Genomic DNA, 10,226 nt, shown 5'->3' on the forward strand with positions numbered 1-10,226 from the left:
TCAGATCATTATCCTCTATCCTTGACCCTGTACCTGCTGTTTCCTGGTTCCCGTGATTCTGGCTCCTTGCTCCTGTGTCTTGTTTCCTGTGTATCCTGTGTATCCTGAGTATCCTGTGTTTCCTGATCCGGTGTTCCGATGTCCTTATGGTCCTGTGTCCTGTGCTCCCTGTTCCAGTGTTCGCCTGCAGTGTTCCTGTCTAGACTCCTTCTCCAGTGATTCTGACCTTGCTGCATTATTTCTGTGTGACCTGCTTAGGACTTTGCCCCTTGATGTTCATTTTGTACTTGGTGGCTGCACTAACCTGACTAAGCCTTTACCTTTGCCTAGGACTATCGTGGACTCTGCCTGCTCTATTGTATATATTGGGTTATTGTATATATTTATATATTTGTGGCATTGTCATATTTTGTTTTGTATATATTATATATATCTATATCCTTTTGGTTTGCCTTAATACATTTTCTTTATTACTCCATTTATCGTGTCCTAGAATTATTTCTCTGCTAAGTTGGTTCCCACACTTAAAGGGACAGTGCTGTTGCAGGGCAGCACCCCTTCATGTCATGACAGAATGATCTGACCACTTGGAACCGGCAGAGTATAATGTCTAGGATCACAATGAAGAACCTTGTTGGTATTCACGCTGATTCACAGCAAGAGTGTGCTCTCATTGAGACTTGTTGTAATCAGTTAGGAAAAATTCAGCGGCAGATTGGAAAGGCCTCTAATTTATGCTTATCTATTATAGATGTCTCCTGTCAAATCCAGAAATCTGTATTATGTGGATTTATCTATGAACTTCAAACTTTTCACAAAAACATATGTGATTCATTGCTTTTTCAGTTACCTAATTGCGATATATGGTTGAGAGAGCCTCCTGTGATAAGTAGGGTGTATACACTTATCCGTGTGTCTCTTAAAGAGATATCACATAAAAAATCTTTATCATATTTGCAGAGACAAGTGAGAGTAATGCACAATAATCTTGTTGCCTTGTTACCTGAAGTGCAATTTATTATTGATCTTGTACAAGAAAGAATGACTGTCTTTATGCCTGATAATAATGATGGTATTCCTTTTTCTGATGTACATAGCATAACAAATCCTCCTGACTCTGACTTGGGAAAATGGCTTGTTGGTCCTCCCGACTGCAAAACCGAAGTCCCTCTGGAAATTAAAGCTGAATGCCTTCCTGCCCAAACAAAAGACGAAGATGTTGAGGGGTTATACAGCACTGGCGATCCCCTCATGGACCAAGTCTTTGATGAACTGGGTGCTCGTTGCATAGCAGCTTTAGAGGACGAGCAGTCTGAATGGGAAGGTAGTACCAGTACGCAGTTTCCTAATGTTGTCTCAGTACCAGAGACCCATAGTACCCATATATTACCGTCTCTTTTCTGCAAGATCCACTCGCCTATTCCCAAGGTGAAGCTACCGGCTACCAAGATGAACGATCTCAACACCGTTCAAGAGGGTACATGTCTGGTCAGAGAAAGTCTCAAGCAAACTCTGCCCAACCACGAAGCAGAAACAGACTCCCCTGAGTCTGCAACTAGAGATACGAATTCCTACCTCACCGTGCCAATTGAGGAGACCACCAGTGACCTTAACCAGGTAACGGGATCTGATCTGAAGGCCTGTCCCACAAAGGACAATGCATCCGAACTAGAAGAGTCACCTATAAAATGTGCTCCGGGTGATGCAAGTGACGACAAGGTTGGACCATTGAAATTGGGGACCAATCTCGTTGAAGGTGAATCTCCTGTCAAAAAGTCACCACGTAGGAGACGTGGTAAACGACCTACTTCTTTCAAGACACTGGCTGAGAAGGCTGAAGAACCAAAGGTGAAAACTTCAGAACAACCAGTGGAAGAAGAGGCTATTGTGCCAAAGGCAGCTCATGACTTTGATGTGGGGAGGCTTGATGATTCCAATTTTAACCCTTCTACCTCTGGGGGTTTGAAGATTGGCACCCCTCTCACAACCGCAACTGTGGAAAATGAGTTGTCGCCAAGTAAAAAAGACTCAGACTGGGTGCAACGTGACAAACCCGTGATGGATCAAGCCCAAGAGAAGAATTTAAATGAGACCAGGTTTGTTCTAAACCCACAGCCTGAAGAAGACTCTACAGTTCTTCAAGTTACATGCTCTGGTAGAACAATTTCTCTGCTGCAAGAGGAAACCCCAACTACCAAGCTTGTACCTGAACCAAGCGCCGAAGATTATTCTAATCAGCCGCTTAACCAAACGCCAAAGGAAGGGAGTGAAACCGAACAAGGAGGTACCTGTTCCCATGATGAAGGAAGCTCCTTCTATGACATTTCAGTTACCATGATGTCTATCACTCCACCTAAACTCCAGCAAGTATTACATGAAGACTTGCCTTCAGTTGAAAGTCTATCTACGACAAATAAAGAACTACCTCAAGCTGAGTTCACAAGGGAAGAAGAGAATGATTTCATTAATCAGGTATCTCTAGCCGCTACAGAAAAATGTCAATTTGAGAGAGAGTCGTCTCTGCTTCGGTTAGCCCCGTGCTCGGAGAAATTTGGGGAACCGTTCCTTGATGCATATCTGCGGTCTGTGGAGGAAGGCTCGCAGAAAGTTCTTGATCCTGTACCTATTAATTTAGGGGATTCTCCTTATTTGGTTCCAGTGGTACCTACCCAAGATTACGCAGATACTGTTCTCCCTTTGACTGAAGTTGCTTCGCAGTCTTTGTTCCGAGGATCCCACAAGCCAGAAACCAAGTCAGACCCAGGACTTCTGAGTGATGAACCTGTTACTAACAATAGTCCCAGATCTAGTGGGTTAGCACATTTGTCGGTCACTGGTAAGGAGTGTTTCTTATCTTATGTGCCTTTACCTTCTGTTTCTGTGTCTGCACTTCTATTGCTAAATGTTACTCTACAGTCCTTGCTTTTATATGTTTCTATTCTGCCTCGTTGGTTTCTCCCATGGGATTGTCCACCTCTCATTCCTCCTAAGCCTCCTCCTTGTTTTCCTCTACTGGTTGGGTGGCCCTGATTTTCTTCTGTCACCCGTGGGGGATCTTTGGGTTTTGGAGCGCCGGGAGTCGCTCCTTAAGGGGGGGGTACTGTCACGACACTCCTTAGTCAATATGCCCTCGTGCAGTACTCACACTCACCACTCTTTCTGTTTGGCACTGTTTCTCATTTCCTTTCGTTAGGCACTACACCTGGCCCTTGTTTAGCACCTATATATTCTGGTTTCTCCCCTCACTCCCTGTCAGATCATTATCCTCTATCCTTGACCCTGTACCTGCTGTTTCCTGGTTCCCGTGATTCTGGCTCCTTGCTCCTGTGTCTTGTTTCCTGTGTATCCTGTGTATCCTGAGTATCCTGTGTTTCCTGATCCGGTGTTCCGATGTCCTTATGGTCCTGTGTCCTGTGCTCCCTGTTCCAGTGTTCGCCTGCAGTGTTCCTGTCTAGACTCCTTCTCCAGTGATTCTGACCTTGCTGCATTATTTCTGTGTGACCTGCTTAGGACTTTGCCCCTTGATGTTCATTTTGTACTTGGTGGCTGCACTAACCTGACTAAGCCTTTACCTTTGCCTAGGACTATCGTGGACTCTGCCTGCTCTATTGTATATATTGGGTTATTGTATATATTTATATATTTGTGGCATTGTCATATTTTGTTTTGTATATATTATATATATATCTATATCCTTTTGGTTTGCCTTAATACATTTTCTTTATTACTCCATTTATCGTGTCCTAGAATTATTTCTCTGCTAAGTTGGTTCCCACACTTAAAGGGACAGTGCTGTTGCAGGGCAGCACCCCTTCATGTCATGACAAACGGCAAATGCACACCACTAGCAACCATGCTAGGGGGTGAGACACCCACCTTCACACAATGCTTCAAACATGCACAACTTACCGCCTTCATACGCACCCTACCACAAGGAACCGCACTCACCAGGAACCGGACAGCATTCGAGACACTGTGCGATAGCCCAGACCCACTACCACACGGAGTCTCCCTCATATACACACTATTACTGACAGGGACACCCACTGCTAAACCTCTATTCATGGGGAAATGGGAAGCGGCACTGAACACAACGTTCACAGACGCAGAATGGGAGCAGATATGCTACCTCACTCACCACTGCTCGACACACAGCAAGACCCAAGAGACAGCATTCAAACTCCTGACAAACTGGTACCGCACCCCACACCTCCTCCACAACATAGACCCAGACCACACCAACCTCTGCTGGAGGTGCGAGAAGGAAACAGGGACCGCAATCCACGTATGGTGGGAATGCGAAACAATTAGACCATACTGGGAAGACATACACAACATTTTAAAGATGTTCTTGGACGCGCCCCCCCCCCCTGGAACCGGCAGCAATGCTCCTTCACCACACCACAGTACCTAGATCCAGATACAAGAGATCCATGACGGTTAGGATACTAAACGTAGCTAAACAGATAGTCCCCCTCTATTGGAAACAAAAGACCGCACCCCCGTTGAGGGTATGGTTTGCCAAGATGGAAGAACTTAGGGCCATAGAAAACCTGATCATGTCAGCCTCAGACAAACCCCAGACCTACGCTGAGACCTGGACAATGTGGCTCCTCGAAACCGCCAAGGACACCTTCCTAGACAAGCTCAAGGACAGGGACATGACCGAACCCCGACCCCCCCTCCCCCCCCCCAATACGGCCTAGACTGAACGCGACTCGAGACTGGAACCCAGGACCGAACCACCCTGGAGCTCCAATGCGCACCTCCACTCTACCAAAACAAAGAAACGTTTACTCTACGCTGCTTCCTTCACAGCAGTACCCATCACATCACACTTCTAGACACAGGTTAAAGTATCTACCACAGCGGTCACACATAACGCCCAGTTGCGGCACGCATAGCCAACAGATCCCGAACGGGAAGGAGACCCACTACCAAGTACTGCAACACTCCTCCCCAGGAGGTGAATGCCACCATGAGTCTCGAACACACACTAGGGATGCAACTAATCCACACGCATTGAATACGATTAACACAATGCTGCATACCCATATGTTACATGGGACCTGCGTGTCCGACACTAAAGGGGGCCTGCGAGCCCAACTGTACATGCAAAGTACTGTCCCTAACAAGGGACATGGCACACAGTATGCTCTCGCTCAAGCACCTGTGAAATTGTATCAACCTGATAACTCACCCGTGCGGGCCTGCGTGCCCGATGCCTTCTCTCAATGTAAGATAAACCTGTCTACATATTCTAATATAATTAGAGACCTGCGAGTCTCAAAACCCTGAACGAAAACAAAATAAAAATTATATTTACAAAAAAAAAAAAAAAAAAACCCTTGCCTGGAAATTATAGACCTGTGAGCATAACTTCTGTGCTTCTGTGGCTGGGGAAATATTTGAAAGGTTGTTAAGGGATAATATTCAAGAATTCCTTGAGAAGAACATGGTTATCAGCAAACATCAGCATGGTTTTATGAATCACAGGTCATGTCAAACTAACTTGGTTGTGTTCTACGAAGAAGTTAGTAGAAGTATAGATCAGGGTGTTGCAGTGGATGTTTGCATTTTGCCAAGGCATTTGATACAGTTCCACACAATAGATTGCTGTTCAAACTCAAGGAAATCGGTCTAGGTGCTTGTTCTTGGGTAGAACACTGGCTTAAAAATAGAGTACAAAGAGTTGTCATTAATGGTAAATTTTCAAGCTGGACAGAGGTGTCAAGTGGTGTTTCTCATGGTACTATTCTGGGACCCCATCTATTTAACATGTTTATAAATGATCTTGAAAAAAGCATTGAAAGTCATGTTTCAGTGTTTGCAGATGACACAAAACTCTAAAATAATACAATGTGAGCAAGATATTACTTTGCTGCAGAGTTATTTAGATAGACTATGGGACTGGGCACTCAAAAGGCAGATGAAATTTAATGTTGAAAAATGCAAAGTTATGCACTTCAGCGTAAAGAATACACAAGCAACGTATACCCTTAATGGAAGCGAATTAGGGATAACAACACACGAAAAGGACTTGGGAATTGTTATAGACAACAAACTATGCAGCAATGTGCAATGTCAATCAGCAGTGGCTAAGGCCAGTAAAGTATTGTCATGCATGAAAAAGGGCATTCATTCTCGGGATGAGAATATCATTTTGCCTCTTTATAAATCACTGGTAAGACCACATATTAAATATGTTGTGCAATTTTGTGCACCTGTTATAAAGAAGGATATTATGGCACTAGAAAAAGTGCAGAGGCGGGCTTCAAATTAATAAAAGGAATGGAACATATCAGCAATGAAGAAAGGTTAACAAATTTAAACCTATTTAGTTTAGAAAAACGTCGCCTGAGAGGGGATATGATAACATTATACAAATATATTCGGGGCCAATACAAACCATTGTGTGGAAATCTATTCACAAACCGGACTTTACATAGGACACTAGGTCATGCATTTAGACTGGAAGAAAGGAGATTTCGTCTAAGGCAAAGGAGAGGTTTTTTTACTGTAAGAACAATAAGGATGTGGAATTCTCTGCCTGAAGAAGTGGTTTTATCAGCGTCCATACAGATGTTCAAACAGCTACTAGATGCATACTTGCAAAAACAGAATATTCAAGGATATAATCTTTCAATGTAGGATAATAACTGCTTGATCCAAGGATAAATCTGACTGCCATTCTGGGGTCAAGAAGGAACTTTTTTTCCTAGCTTGTTGCAAAATTGGAAGTGCTTCAAACTGATTTTTTTTGCCTTCTTTTGGATCAACAGCAAAAAACAAATGTGAGGAAGGCTGAGCAAGTCTCTTTTCAGCTATGTAACTATGTAATTTATTCCGGGGGATTGAAGTCCGGATCAAAGTTCTGGGCTGCCTACATCACATGTGCTGAGGGTGCAACTAGCTCCTCACATATATCTGTGGTTTGCTCAGTATGTGCAACGTTTCAAGCTGAAAAATTGCATAAACAGACTCTGACCACAATGACCACTTCTAAAAACAGAAGTGGTCATGGTGGTTGGAGTAACTCTTTAATGTTTATCCCTAGCCCAAGTTTGCTAATTAGCTGTGCTTTATGCAATCATGTCCCACCTGTATATTGTAGTGTAACTTCCTCCTACCTAACAGCAAATCGTTTAATTTGGCAGGCGCCGAGCTTTCTTCACCTAGCCCACTTTTCGAGTAATTGCTTCATAGAGCACCAAAATAAGTTACCAAAGATTTCCCTAATTAAATGTATTTCAATCACTGAACCCTGGGTGATGTTGCAGGCGTTGTTAGCTGAGTATGAATGTGCCATCTGTTATACGAGGAAGGGGGGTTGGGTGTTTAGTCTGTTTCGCGTGCCAGTGGGAAGAGAATTTCATGCCCACATGTCTTTTAGAGCAGAACTGTCCAATTGAGTTCAGGAAACTACAACTGCACTGTATAAAGTGTTTTATTCCACCTATTAAACCAAATGTTAGTTGATGGCAGATGGGAACAAAATTCCCAGTGTATTTTGACCATATTCCAAACTACTTTAAAACCTCAGACACCTTCAATTCTTGACAGTCTTCTTTCCAATTCATGCGTAGGCTAGTCCTTTTAGCAACATATGCCAGACACATCGTAAAGTCTGCCCAGTGGCTGAAAACCTCTCCTGGCTTTCTCCTATGTCAGACATGCATGCATACATACATACAGACATACATACACACACAGACATACATACAGACATACATGCAGTCAGACAGACAGACATAGACATACATACATAGACATAGACAAGTAACCACTTCCTCCCAGCAGCAGTTGCGGCTGCTGACTGGGCCCCTGAAGGAGGGGGCCCATCGGGTGGCCCTAAGTGTGTGGTCCTCCCGAAGGGCCCCACATGTGGTGCCCGGCCCAGGGCCCCCGGGCCCGTGACAACGTTACGGTTGTCACCCCCTGATGGCGGCCCTGATGGTGACTATAGTGTCCCTTTAATAAATCCTTGTAACCAACCAATATGGAGCCAAGTTTGTGTTGACATGTAATTTAAAATTGTATATGAACATGATCTCAAAGGACATTTTAAGTACAAGAAAAGGGTAGCTTACTCGATTGAAATAGGGTGTCCAGGACAAGTGTTATGGGGATTAAAGGATATATGTATATTTAGCAAATACTGGTTTACATACATGACGTGTTGTGCATTAGTGGAATGGGTAGTACTTGAGAGGGAAGGACATAGCTGTCTTGAGCAAGGGATTAAGTAAAGAATGAAGAATTCTTTGCACTAAACAGAATAGATAGAACAACTGGTATATACGGCTGTCAAAAACTATGTGGGTTATTCACTAAAAAACAAGTTGAAGCACTGACTAGGGTAATGCAGAATTGAGGCCAATGTGGTCAAAACCTCGATAAGTAGTTGACTGGCTTTTTTTTTTCTTTTTACCTAAATTTTGCTATTTGTTTAGGGCTGTCAAGGAATAAAGGAAAGTTTAGTCAATGCACCACTGGAATGTCACATTTGGAAGCACTTGTCATAAGGGATTATTCACAAAGGGACAACTTGTCCCAAGGTGAACATTTGAATTTCAAAGAGTCGAGACAACAAGGTTAGACAACTTGATACATGTAAAATGTGTCCACAATGACATCAACAGGGCAGAGAATGAATAGATTTGACCTTTTTTCCATGTTATATATCCAGTCTGTGTATGTCAGGTGATTACAAATATACACCGACATTTAGTTGATCAACCTTATTAATAAAGTCTGACCCTGGACCAGCAGTAGTTATTTTTTACCCACCTGATCCAAATCCAGAAATGATCATCATACTAGTGGTTAAAAAAAAATTAAAATTAGAATACAAACCAAACATGTGTCAGAAGGGAGATTGGAAGCTTGTTTGGATGGGCCTTCTTTATCTACTGTTCTAGTATGTCAAACATGTTTTGTTAGAGGTATCACTCTTTTTTTTTACCTATTGTACAGCAATGCACAATATGCTGGAGCTATATAAATAATCAGGGTCAGCACAGGCAGGTGCCTTAGCACACACCGGCCTGGAGGGTGCAATTTCCGAGGTGAACGGCTCTGCCACACTACATGAAGTGACTGGGAGGAGGGGGGGGGGGGGGGGGGGGGCGATGTGCTTCGCCTGTGTAGCCAAAAATCCTTGCACCGGTCCTGTAAATAACTGTAATTGGGCTGTAGAGGCTGACCTAAGTTTCAACAGTTCATCTTAAAGATCAGTTAAAAATGTATTATTTTATAGGTTTGTTCTAGTCACGCCCACCGCGTAATGTCAGAAATGCTGTAATATCCCTTCTGCTTGGTACAGATTTCGAGTGGCACTGACTTGTTTGCATATTCCATTAGACCTACCAATGAAGAGGAAAAATGCCACACAGCTGCAAAACACTGTTCTGAGGGGCCCGAAGGGACCAATTTTACATCTTTAAGTTGATTCTACTGCTCTTTCAGCAATCTCCCTAAAAGTCCCTGAACATGTCCCTGCCATTCTCATTAGAGATTTGTACACCTTCTGTTGCACACGGCCTAATTATCGCATTAATTAACTGTGTGGCTGCCTAGACATCTTGTATTAAACCCTTTCTGGAGCTTCCAATAATGACAGTACACAGGGAGGCATTATTCAGGGTTATTGTGAATTATTTGACATCCAGTAGATAGATATCACATTTTAGACATGAATAAACTGAAAATACAGCCAAGTTGGAGAATATTTCTAGTTTTGCTGTTTGTCTAATATTTAAATACACTAGTCGGACTTTACCGCTTCTTTAGCTGCTGTGGATTTACACTCTCATCTTTCTAAGGCATTTATTGCGTTTTCAGGTTTATTACACCATGAATATTTGAGAATTCACCTGGGATGTAAATGGCAATATGGCTGAACTGGAAACATAGCTGTTTTAGTGATTTTTTTCCCCAGTTCAACTCCAGCCAAGAACAGCCCGCACGTTTTGCACTGCTTTTGACGTTGTTAAATTCATGAGTAATCTATATGTGGGATAATAGTGTAGAAGTACTACAACCCCTATCATGATTGGTTTGATGTAATAGAAATTGCAGCTTTTTCTCTTCCATACCTCTCAACTGTCCTGAATTCAGAGGAACAGTACCGATGTGAGGCTTCTGTCCCATCGACATCCCCTTTTTATTATAAGTTGTCCCACTTCTAAGGATGCCAGAGATATGTCCCCAACAAGTTTAGTGCA

Source organism: Pelobates fuscus, chromosome 7 (assembly GCF_036172605.1).
Source record: "Pelobates fuscus isolate aPelFus1 chromosome 7, aPelFus1.pri, whole genome shotgun sequence".
Taxonomy (NCBI): Eukaryota; Metazoa; Chordata; class Amphibia; order Anura; family Pelobatidae; genus Pelobates; species Pelobates fuscus.